Consider the following 13,234-nt stretch of genomic DNA (forward strand, 5'->3'; position numbering starts at 1 on the left):
CCTTAAGGAACCAGAGGAATAAGGGAATGATGATACCAGAAGGGTAGGGGGAAGGTGGGGAGTAAGGGGGAACATCTCACAATGATTGACACATAACCACAACCTCCCCTCCAGGGGGACAAACAACAAAAACCATGGGAGAAGGGAGACAGAGGTCAGTGCAAGATATGAAAATAATAATTTATAATTTATCAAGGGCTCACGAGGGTGGGGGGTGTAGGCAGGGAAAAAAGAGGAACTGATACCAAGGGCTCAATAGAAAGTAAATGTTTAGAAAAGAATCCTGGCAACATATGCACAAATATGATTGATACAATTGAATATATGTATGTAGCATTTAGAATGCATTTATTATGCAATTATGCACACACTTTGAAAATTTCTATTACGCAATGTTTAATAAAAAGTTAAACATTTATGTTTGAAGGGTTGAGTATCAAACATACAATTCTTTACAAAAATAAGAGGAGGCTTCAAAAGTTTGTAGGAAATTTCCATGATCTTTTCATTCATTTTTCAGATGTTTGGATTTTTTATATGTATTTAACATGCATAGAATTTTGAGTCAGTTAAAATGAAATAGACAAATCAAATATTCCTCAAGTTAATATATTCTAACAATAAACACATAGTAACATGCATATAATAGGTATCTGAGACATTGTCTGCTATGAATCTAACTAGGTATAGTAGAATAGGGTGGGAACCACTATATTAAAAGGGTAATTAAAGAGCACTTTGTGATTAGGACACATCTAAGCCAAGGACTAAGGAGATCTGTTTACAATTGGTACTTCATGAATTACTAAAGCCTTGTTTTTGGAATATGTATTCAGTGCTGTTTGAACTTCCTTCAGTACCACTGATGCTTGCTTATATGCTACTTCATGAAATGGTGGACTATCTAGTATTATTTTTTGTTACAATGACTCTTACCATTTTCTTTACATCGTCTGGTGATGATTCCGGCATCTTGCAATATTTTGCTCATAGAATCTTTCACTATCGACACTCGAGGCTTAAATTGTTTCTTGATTTCTTCCCACTGAAAATATGCTGAGCATGTTCTTCTCTTTTGGTTTTCCAATTCTGTGTCCTTACACATTTCATTATAAGATTTGTCTTCTTGAGTTGCCCTTTGAATTTTTTATTCAGATCCTTGACTTAATCCTTTCCTCGATTGGATTTTGGTACTCATCGATGAAAGCAAGTTTCAGAGTCTCTTCTGACATCTCTATTATCCTCTCCTTCTTTTCTGTCTTTGCAGTGACCCTTTCCCCTCTTCAGGAATGATGCCCTTACAGTTCTCCGACAGTCATCGCGTCTCTGTCCATCAGTGCTCAATGTGTAAAATCTCTTCTTGAGATCAACGTATTAGTTGAATGTGATTGTATAATACACCTTTATGGGGTGTGAATTGCATTTTATGTTAATTATAGCTCAATTAAACTATTTATTTGAGAAAAATTAAGTACATGAAATAATTTGCTAATCAAAAGACAGAAAGTAGCATATTGATTAATAAAACTGGCTTCATCAATATGTTGCTTAAGAGAAACAGCTCTTAAGTGCAAAGAAAAAAATAGGAAATACATGGTTGGGAATATAATATATCAAGCTAATAGCATAAGAAAGAGTGGCAATAAAGGATATAAAATGTAGGCGACCACTGAAATGAAAAAAAAAATGTCAAGGGAAGGAATCCATATTTTTTCCCATTCCAAAAAGGGTAATATGACAGAATCGTCAAACTATAGAACAATAACATTTATATCTTACACAAGTACTATTTTACTGAAGATTGTCCAACAATGATTGCAGCAGTACATTGACAGATAACTGCTAGAAGTCTAGGATGGATTTAGAAGAGGATTTGGGACAATAGATACTGATGCTGATGTTAGATGGATCTTGGCTCAATGAAGATAACATCAGAAAGATGTTTATTCCTGTTCTATTAATTATGAAAAAGCATTTAATTGTATGGACAATAATTTCCTATCGATAGCCTTGAGCACAATAGGAATCCCAGTACACTTCATTGTGCTCATTCAGAACTTGTATGTGGATCAGAAGATAGTTATGCAAACAGAAAAGGGGAACGAACACTGCATGATTTTAACTCAGGAAAGGTGTGCATAAGAGCTGTATCCTCTCCCCATAGTTGTTCAATCTATATGAAGAGACAATTATTAGAGAAACTGGCTTATTTTAAGAACATGGCATCAGGTTTGCAGTGAGGCTTATTAACAACTTATGGTATGCAGATGACAAAACCTTGCTTGCTGCAATTGAGGAGGACTTGCATTTTCTGGTGAAGATCAGGGATTGCAGTGTTCTGTATGGATTCAAACTCACTGTAAAACCAAACTTTTTGCCATTAAGTCAATGCTGCTCACAGCAACTTCATGTGGGTTTCAGAGGCTGTAACTGTTTATGGAAGTAGAAAATCCAGTCTTTCTCCTGTAGAACTCCTGGTGATTTTGATTTGCAAATCATGTGGATTTTTAGCAGCCAAATGCTTAACCCTACACAACCAGGGGCCCTAACGCAATATAAACAAGACCTGAATCCTCATAACTGAACCAATAGGTATCATCATGATAAACTAAGAAAAAGTTGATGTTGTCAAGAATTTTGTCTTACTTGGATCCTCATTCAATACTCATGGAAACAACATTTAAGAGATCAAAGGATGTGTTGTGTTAGGTAAATCTGTTTCTTGAACCCTCTCTAGAATACTGAAAAGCAACAATGTTATTTTCTGACTACATGCTTTGAACATATTGTCAAGAGACCAACTCCTCATGAAAAACTTCATGCTTGATACAGTGGAGGGGCAGCGAAAAAGGGAAGATCTTCAACAAGATGCATTGCCATCATGGTTGCAATGGGCTCAGGCATAGGAACAATTCCAAAGATTGTACAAGATAGTGCAGTCTTTTGTTCTGTTGGGTTACTATGAATCTGTAAAGTTAGTAGAGTTGCTATGGATCTGAACCAACTTGATGGCACCTAACAGCAAGAACAGCATCACCTTGGACTTGGGCAGTCAAGAGAGGTGGAAAGAATTTCATGTAATAAAGACATTTTTTGAGATCTTATTAATAGGCTTAATAGAATTTCAAAAGTAATGAGACAGGAAAGATGAATCCCATGTTTCAGAGCTGAATGTCAAGTAGATGGTTATGTTTTTGTGAAAATTGGAATAATAGAAAGAAAGGTGAATAGTTTCAGAATTAACTTAAGGGTAGGTCAGTTATACCTTTATAATATACTTTTAAAAGATTAATAAGTGTAATGAAGATATGGAGCAACTGGTTGAATCTGTAGAAACAAAGGAGCACACGATTGACTCAAATGGTTAATGCACTCAACTGGTAATTAAAAAGTTGGAGCCTTGAGTACATCAAGAGACGTGTTGGAAGACAAGCCTGAGAAGTTACTTCTGGAAAACCAGTCACTGAAACCTCTGGGAGCACAGAGTTACTCAAACATGTTTGCTGTCATCCTGAGTATGAACTGACTTCATGGGAAATAAATTTTATATGTATTATTGTAAAAATGACTCACAGGGCTCATATATTTGACATAGAAATTCTTTTTCCCCACAAGGAGACTCTGAACTCTGATTATATATATATATATATATTCAATTCAAATATCTATTTAATTCTGCAACTTTTAAATTATTTAGTGCATGTGTGTGTTTACACGCTATATATATATATATTTTTTTAATTTCAGGGTCAAATTTATAATTTCTCAAGGGCAAAGTGTTCTTTTATAAGGATCTATTAAACTGAAGTACACTGTCAATCATGAATAAAATTTATTCATTAGCAATAGTCATTATCTACTCTTCACAGGTAATCCACTTGGATCTCAGATGTGAAAGATATTTTCAGTGACTCTGGTACTAAGTAATTTTTTTCTAAATATAGACATATAAACTCATGGTGATTTTATATTAAAAGTTTGACCTAAGAAATATACTTTTGTGGTTTCTGCATATAAGGGTATAATGGTTTATTCAGATATATCTTTATGAAAATTGTCCTCTAAAGTCAAGACAACAAAAATTTTATATGGTTTATCCTTACTTCTAATTTGCAATTGTTTCAGATAATAGTTTTCATGTACTGCTCTCCACATATAATTTTATTAATATATAAAGAAGTATAGCTCTTTCTTGTCCTCACAGCGAAAACTCAGCCCCTCTAAGTTCCTACTGGCTATAACAAAGAATAAACACCCACTTCAAATGCCATCACATTTTCATTCATTAAGTTATATTCTTTTATCTCAGAGCACTCTTCTGGGAAGCCTTCCTTGTTTGTGTGTGGTAAAAATGAAATATTCCACACAACTTTCAAAGAATTAATACCCTTCATATTCATGATTAATAGTTTAAGAGAATTAGGATTTATACAATAATAACATGTTTCTGCAAATCACGATCTCAAAACACTGTTAAATGACCCTTAAACTGTTAAAATCACAACCAGATTACAAAACAAAGATCATAAGCAGATAATCTTTCTTTTTTATATAATTTATACAAAATAGAATGAATTCAGTACAATCATGATTAGAATCTTTTTCAGAAAGGAAATCCAGATAGATATAAATTAGAGAAAAAAATTAAGTGATTCCTATGTTAAATAAAATAGATATTCATGAAAAAAATCTCATATAATCTTATCTAAATATATTTCACTCATTCTTGCTAGATTTAAAGAAACAGATTTATGCTCCTGAAAAAAATTATTTACTGTATGTGTGTTTAAGAGTACATTAAGGAAAACTTAATGATAGGAATTATATATATAAAATATTGTTTTACTCTGCATGACTGACTGTATGACTTCTAAATATAATGACATGCAGAAATCTAATTAAAATTTTAAATGAGTTAGATATTTTTATTTTAAATTTGTAATATTAATTTGTTATATATTTATTAAGCATTTTATTTTATGATTTATTGTGTCACTTTAAATATTAGCTCAATTTAGACAGTGTTGTCAACAGGAAGGAGGACTCAATGGTTCAGAGTTCTATTGCTAGCGAAAAGGTTGGTAATTTGAGATCACTAGCCACTAAATATAAGAAAAATATGGCATTCTGCTTCATAAAGATCACACGCTGGGAATTAGTTCTATTGTGTTCTCTAAGGACTCTGTGAGTAGGAAACTAGTCAATGGTAATGAGTTATGGAAAAGAGGATAATAGGTTTTAGTGAAATTAAAATCCTTGAAATTAAATAGCACAAATATTGGACAAATGATGTTAAAAGATGATCTTTAGGGATGAAAGAAAAGACTGCTAAAAAAATTTCCCATAATTCTATATTTTCTTATAAAATATACATATCTTAAAAAAAGAAAATCAAAGAGGAAGAACATATTTAGTGTACCAAAACCAGAACGAATGAAATAGAAAATCAAATTCAGTTGGAATATTGAAGGATTTCATCCACAAAACATTGAATGAGGCAGGATGCATCAAAATAAGAGGGAAGAAATACACAAATTTATTGTACATGAAAGAATTGGTGGATTATCAACTATTTCAACCTATAGCATATAATCAATAACCAAAATTTGAAGGAAGCTCCAGTTTCACTGAAGGCATAAGCAAAAAAACAAGACTTCAGGAACAATTGGAATGCCCAGGGAAATCTTTCAACAAGATGATGAAGCGCTGGAAGCACTCACCTGCTGATGCCCCAAAGTTGAAAAACAATTACTTGGCACTTGATGGGAAGAGATCCATATTTGTGCCTATTCAAAAGAAAAGTGACACCACATTGAACAATAAAACTAATATCACATGCAAGCACAATAGTGGTTGTACAACAATGGTTGCAGCAGCAACATCCACAGGAAGTTGCTAGATAGTCGAACTGGATTCAGCAGAGGACATCCTATGCATGAGATCATGTTGATATCAGCTGGGTCTTGGATGAAGCAGAGAACACCAGAAAGGTGTTTATTTGAGCTTTGTTGACTCTGTAAAGACGTTTTGACTGTGTGGATAATTAACAATGAGTATCTTTGAATGTTGAATGTAAAATTAGTAATCTTCTCTACACCGAATTCACAATAAAAAGGTAAAATAATATGGATTTCTCATTACACTTCCAGTTATGCTAAGCTTTATTTGACAAACTAATATTCTGAAATACATTTTTATACTCAATGTGGTTTCGGTGAAGCACATTTGTTCCAATTTTAAAAGTCTCAAAGTTGAGTTTTCACAACCACACATTTGGCAGCTGTTGCTGTTGCTTTGTCAAATAACTCACCCATTGTCTAGATCTCAGCGGGGATGTGTGGGATGTCCCATAGTTTCTTTCCAGCTGTTACTTAGTCTGTGATAATGGTTTTGGTTCCTTACAACTCCCAGCATGCAGTCTCCTACTGACAACCTCAATAAAATTCCCTTTAAAGCAAAATGAATTAAAAGTTAGTGTAAACAAAGTTTAGGGGGGAAAAAAACAATTAAGAAATCTTTTGAACTAGTTTATGACTTGGAAACTTTCATCTTGAGCAAACCTGTCCCCTTGCAGGATGAAATAGCACAGGGAGCTTTGCAGAGGCCTGAGTCTACCTTTTGCATTCTGAGCTAACTCTTAAAAGAGTAGGAAGCGCTGCTCTCGAAATATCTGGAGCTTAAGAGCTGGCAGCATCTGTTCAGTTTGATAAGAGTAGCAGCTCTCATGGAGGCAGTCTAAACCCTGAAATCCCCACATATATCCTGGACCAAAAATCAGAGAAAAGAAGATTGCATTTTCTAACCTTCTTATAGGGATCATATCTGTGAAAGAGCAGCATCACACATGCACACACATGCACGCACATGCAGAGAGAGAGAGAGAGAGAGAGAATCTGAAGGAGGACTTGAACAAACACATGTATATAGTCAAAGTAAAAGGAGAGTTATGTGTTTTCTGAAATGAACTCTAAAGGGGACTCCAGTATCTATTTGCTACATTAATAATAATGATGATGATTTTAGGATAATCAAACCAAAATTGCATCCGTAAAACGCTTAATAGTATACCCTGCAAAGAACACAAAGCCTTGTCAGCAGTCTCCCTTGTTTAATTCAAAACAAAAACCCAAACAAAATCCATTGCCATCAGTTTGGTTCTGACTCAGAGAAACCCCTGGACAGAGTAAAATAACCCCAGGTTTCTAAGGTAGTAAAACTTTATGGAAGCAGATTTCTACATCTGTCTTCTTTGGAAGAGCCAGCAGGAGTGTTACAACTGATACTTTCTGTGCAGACTGAGCCCTTATCCCCTCCATCATCAGGGCTTCTTCATTCTTTTATTATTCTATCTTAGTTTCTTTATCAGCTTGTCTTATGTTGATTCTGACAAATTTACATCTTCATATAAATTATAAAGCCAGATTATTAACATTTGATTTTCCTTTATCTTCTTTATCAGATATGTAATTGTAGAGGATCTATTAAGTTCCTCATTCTTCAATTTATTGATCTGTAGAATAGATATATTTTTTATCACCCACCTCTTTCGATTAGATAAATTTGAATGCATTTAAAATGTTTTTACTTAGCAAACACATAAGTAATGTTTATATTAATTGAAAGCTGGACTGTTCAGATTCATCCAGAAACTGGTAAGAAATGTATGGTAATCTATTTATGGAAAGCAGTCATTGAAAACCAGAAGAATTTGATGTAGATACCTCACAAGTGAACTGGGATTTACCTCAGACTCACCTGTAGCAGATTTATGGAATTTACATGCTCCCTTGAACTTAACAGTGAAGCACGCTAGTGTAAGAAGAAGCAGATGAATGCTACCTCAAGGTTATGAAATTGGTGGTAGTTGGAATTTGGTTCTGATCTCTTGCATTGAGGGTACCCAATGAAAGATGGCCCAGGACTACCATATTTATACTCTTTCAATGGCAGCCTTGATTTCTTATGACATGCATTAATCTTGTAGGCATGATTCTGCCTTTGTTAATGCGTTGTATTGGATGTTTTTCCCTATCATCAACCCCCATTGTTTGGGTTAATAATTTCAAGTCACTTAAATATTTGATCTGTACAAGTGAACAAGTAAAAACATTCAGTCAAAAGCCAGCCTCTACTTGTGTGTAAATTTCCTTTATCAATGATGTTTTAAATTCTATAACATTGGCAAAATTAATGGCAATATCAATAGAAATACCTTCTATTCTAAGGGGATGATTGGTAATGTTTTCTATTGTGAAATTACAAAGATGGCTCTAAAGTGAACTGATATGCATAAGCCACAGCTATATGAATGGATTTTGTGCTTACCTTAATTCTAGCCCAAATCTGAGAAAAATTTGTTCGTATCACATGTACCTACTCTATGCCAAACTTAATGAAGAGACCGCTGAAGACATGGAGTGCTATAGCAAAGTGTGAGGAATAAACCAAATGGTGCCTGGCTATCAGAAAGAATAGCATCTAGGGTATTAAAAGCTTGTCTCCAAACAAACAGCCATCTATGTGAAGCATCAGCTAAATTCACATAGAAGCATACCAACCTTTGTGATACAAGGACTTTAAAAAATAAAATTCAAATATAAAGGGGAGAATGGTATCAGAGCTTAATTTGTGAACACCAGTTTGCAAAAGGTTATGAATGACAGTGAAATTCTGTTTTGTGTGTGTGTGACAGTGGAAATCTAAAATTCATTTACGGGGTCCCACATTAAACCTCCATGGTCAAGTGAATCCCCTCTGACCTTAGTTGAGAACTATGAATAGCTTTGCTATCAGACAGAGAGTATTGCACAAAGTCCATTGTGGCAGATGTAATTACGTCAAGCTGTAAGATCAAAATGTCTCATTTGATCTCCCTTTTGACCCATTCAATATTGTTTCAGTATTTAATATTTTCTGCTTCTTTTGAATTGGATTTTTCTACACTCTAAGTCATTATTATTGTTTTTCTTTTCTTGTGTTTAGTATACTTTTCTCTCTATAAAATCCAAGGTAGGTAGAAGTATAGAGACAGTAACTGGATTGATAATTGTCTAAGGACCTGATGGGGGAGGATGAAGAGAAATGGGGGGCTATTAACAAAGAGTACAAGAGAAGAATATGTTCTGAAATGGATTGTGGTGATGATTGCCAACATTTTCTTTATGTGATTGAACAATTAAATTATATAATATATGAAGTGTATGCCAATAAAGGGAGTGATGAAAACAAAAATAGACGACAATGAAGGGCAGTTCTTATCTGTTACACATGATGTCATTATGAGTTCAAATTAATCCCAAAACAACTGATGATGAGTAACAAGTTCATATAATTATCTTGAATTTAGGCTTACACACCCACTGAGTCAAGTCCAACTTAAAGAAACCAATCTTAGAACAAAACCAGTGATACTCCCACACTTGCACACACACACACACACACACGTATTCTCACATATGTGCTGGAGGTGGAAGGGAGGAGAGATTGTTATTAAGAAATTGGCTCCCACAGCTGGATATATGGATATGTGGATGTAGCTGATATGTGGACTCCAGTCTGGGTTCCCAATGGTTGGTGGCTGCAGAAGTGGGTGAATCCAGGGTTAACATCAGGAATGTCATTGGAGAGATGACAGTGCCCAAGGTTGGCAGGCCAGATGGCAGGTAACATGTTTATTTAAGATAATTAATGTTTTAATTAGTACACTTTTATAAAATATTATGTTCATATAATTTTTTATTCTATAAATTCTATAAGATGAAAATCTGCTTTGAAATTACTTGATTAAAAAGCTATGTTGATGGTATGCATGTAATGGTTTGTATCTTAATATCACTAATGATATACATTCCCATCACTATCCTGAACCTCTTGTCTTTATATGTCCTTGTCTTTTACTTCTTCTACCTGACATGTCAAATAAATTTTTGCTTAAAATACTTATGATATCTATAGTATTCCAAATGTATTTTGAAGTGTTTTTTTTTTTGGTATTAGAAATATCTTTAAAACTTTGCTTATTCAGGAATGTTGTGCAGCATTAAATTTGTCTTGGCATCTATAGAGAATTTTTGATAAACCAACTGTTCTTTGAGGACTCATCTTGCATTTCGCAGATAGCATTTCCATCTTTTGAGTGAGCTTAAAGCTGACATAGAGATTTTTTTAAATTTGAAACTACTGATGGATTGATAGCTAAGTGAGCGAGGTTGAAAATAGTAGTGTGAAAATTGCATAAGAGCAGCCTCTGATCTCCTCCGACTTCACACCATAAAAGAGGAATCAATTCATTATCAGCTCAAGGCCAGTTCCTAAGAAGCTTAGATCAGGCATGTCCCCGTTCTTCAACCTTATTTACCAACCCTGGCGGTGACCATTCCTTCAATTCTTCTTCTCTACTGGGTTTGAAAATGTAGTGCAATGGCCACACAGAACTCATGGACAGTACTCACAGTTATGTATTATAAGGGACGTTAACAAGTTACAATCAAGATCAGAAATGCTTAGGAAACATGTCCTCCAGTCAGGGGCACCTCCTCCCAGCTGTGCCCATAAGTGATCCTGTCTCTCTTTAGTCCTTGGACATCCTCCTTGTCCGAGCAAGAGTTACAACGTGATTTCAGTCCTGCTAAGGTGATCCAAAGGTACTTCACTCTTCCATAAGCCCCAGTCCCAGGGTGTTTAGCTTTTCCTATTCTGCATACCTAGTTCCCTCAAGTAAGTGTTGGTATCACCCCCCTCCACAAGCAAGCCTCTTGCCTAAGGGCACTCAATTTTATTTGCTCCATTGATCAAGAAGCCCATCACTATCTCTTGCACTCAAATTCTTATTTATGCTGCCACCACTTCAACACTACCATCTGCAGGCACAGGTCACTGTGCTGTGGATCGAGTAGTTCTAGCACAGACCTCAGAGTCCAAAGAGAACACTCCACTTCTGACTTTTAAAAATTATTATATTGACATTCCACCACTCTTGCTTTTGAGATTGCTCACTTTGAATCCAGCAGGATGGTAACGTTGATTAATCCTCGTTAGCTCTCCATACTCTCTATTTGTATTTTATCACCCTGTCATTTGGTGGGAATCATAAGGATTATGGCAAAAAGAACCATATCACATAATCCACTGCACCACAAGGAGAAAGTGCAAATAGTAAAAAAAAAAAAAAAAAAGAAATCTGAAAAGTCAATAATGCCATATCCTTTAATTAGTCAATACAGAAGTTTTATTTCTTTCTAAAGCTTTCTATTTTTCTAAATTTCCTCAAATATGGAACATTACTAAACACTGGAAGTTATTTTTAATATTGTAGAAGAAATGAAGAAATATATGAAAGTATATCTGCCTTTGATATTTATTTTATTTAAGAAAAACAAATTCAAAGTGAGGCAAGATTTTAAATCCAAAGATAGAAGTGGGGGCATTGCTATGGCTATTTTGCATTCCTCTAATGTTCCCGGTTGCCACAAATGGATAAACCCACGGCTAATAGCCAAAAAGTTATCAGTTCAAACCCACCTCGTGTCTATTCAGAAGACAGGCCTGGCAATCTGCTCCAAAACATCAAACCTTTATATCTGTTTTGGTCATTTCTACTCATCATACCATGAGTGCAACTGCCTGTGGGAGCCTGGGCTCTGAAGATAAGCAAAACAATTGTATGTGTATTATGTGCATATAAAGAAAGGAAGTTGTGACACAAGTAGCTCACACAATTGTAGAAGTGCATTAGGTCAGTCCAGTTCAAGTCTGTGGGTCAGTCTGGGTAAACTAGGGAAGCAAATCCACAGAAATATATCATATATATAAGAGTTTTATGAAGGCATTAAGAAAGCATCTCAATCCAGTGCTGCCCAAGTCCATAAGTCCAACATTAGCCCATATGTCTGACACCAATCCACAAAGCCCTCCTCCATCTCACAATGTAACACACACAATGATGCCGACTGCAGGAGGAAAGCTAAGTCAGTGAATGTGTAAGCTAGCAGGGCTCGCCACACGGCTGCTCCAGCACCCAGGGCTGCATCAGGGTAGGTTCATGTGGCTTCTCCTCAGGGATGTCTTGCAGGAAGTGAGCCTTGCAAGCTGAAGCAGGGAACTGGTTAAGGCAGCTGCAATCCTGTTCAGACCATCAGAAAGCAAGAGACCACAGAACTAGAAAGGCGAGGCTCACTGAGCCATTTATCTCTCCGCCCTTCAATTAACCCCACATGTGTTTATTGGTCAGGTTGGTACAATAAGCTTTAACTATCTCAGATGGTATACTGGAGGTTTTTATGGCTTGCATTTCTGTCAAGGCAGACAAACCTGGAAATAGAAAGATAATGCAGGAAGACTATTGTTTGTGGATGTAGAACAGGATGAATTCATGGCTTGTATGTCAAATGACAGCCTCTGATGGAAATCAGGTAAGCAAGTAATATGCTAGGCTGTTGGATCAAGCATAAAGAACAGCATGTCTAAAAACTGGATGCAGGATGCAAACCAGCAAGATGGGAAGATGTTCTCCACAGCATATATATTTGATGTATATATACCAACTAGGCTTACACACCCACTGAGTCAAGTCCAACTTAAAGAAACCAATCTTAGAACAAAACCAGTGATACTCCCACACTTGCACACACACACACACACACACGTATTCTCACATATGTGCTGGAGGTGGAAGGGAGGAGAGATTGTTATTAAGAAATTGGCTCCCACAGCTGGATATATGGATATGTGGATGTAGCTGATATGTGGACTCCAGTCTGGGTTCCCAATGGTTGGTGGCTGCAGAAGTGGGTGAATCCAGGGTTAACATCAGGAATGTCATTGGAGAGATGACAGTGCCCAAGGTTGGCAGGCCAGATGGCAGGTAACATGTTTATTTAAGATAATTAATGTTTTAATTAGTACACTTTTATAAAATATTATGTTCATATAATTTTTTATTCTATAAATTCTATAAGATGAAAATCTGCTTTGAAATTACTTGATTAAAAAGCTATGTTGATGGTATGCATGTAATGGTTTGTATCTTAATATCACTAATGATATACATTCCCATCACTATCCTGAACCTCTTGTCTTTATATGTCCTTGTCTTTTACTTCTTCTACCTGACATGTCAAATAAATTTTTGCTTAAAATACTTATGATATCTATAGTATTCCAAATGTATTTTGAAGTGTTTTTTTTTTTGGTATTAGAAATATCTTTAAAACTTTGCTTATTCAGGAATGTTGTG

Source organism: Echinops telfairi, unplaced genomic scaffold (genome assembly GCF_000313985.2).
Source record: "Echinops telfairi isolate 266 unplaced genomic scaffold, ASM31398v2 ScPeMD7_7468;HRSCAF=8506_0, whole genome shotgun sequence".
In the NCBI taxonomy this organism is placed as follows: domain Eukaryota; kingdom Metazoa; phylum Chordata; class Mammalia; order Afrosoricida; family Tenrecidae; genus Echinops; species Echinops telfairi.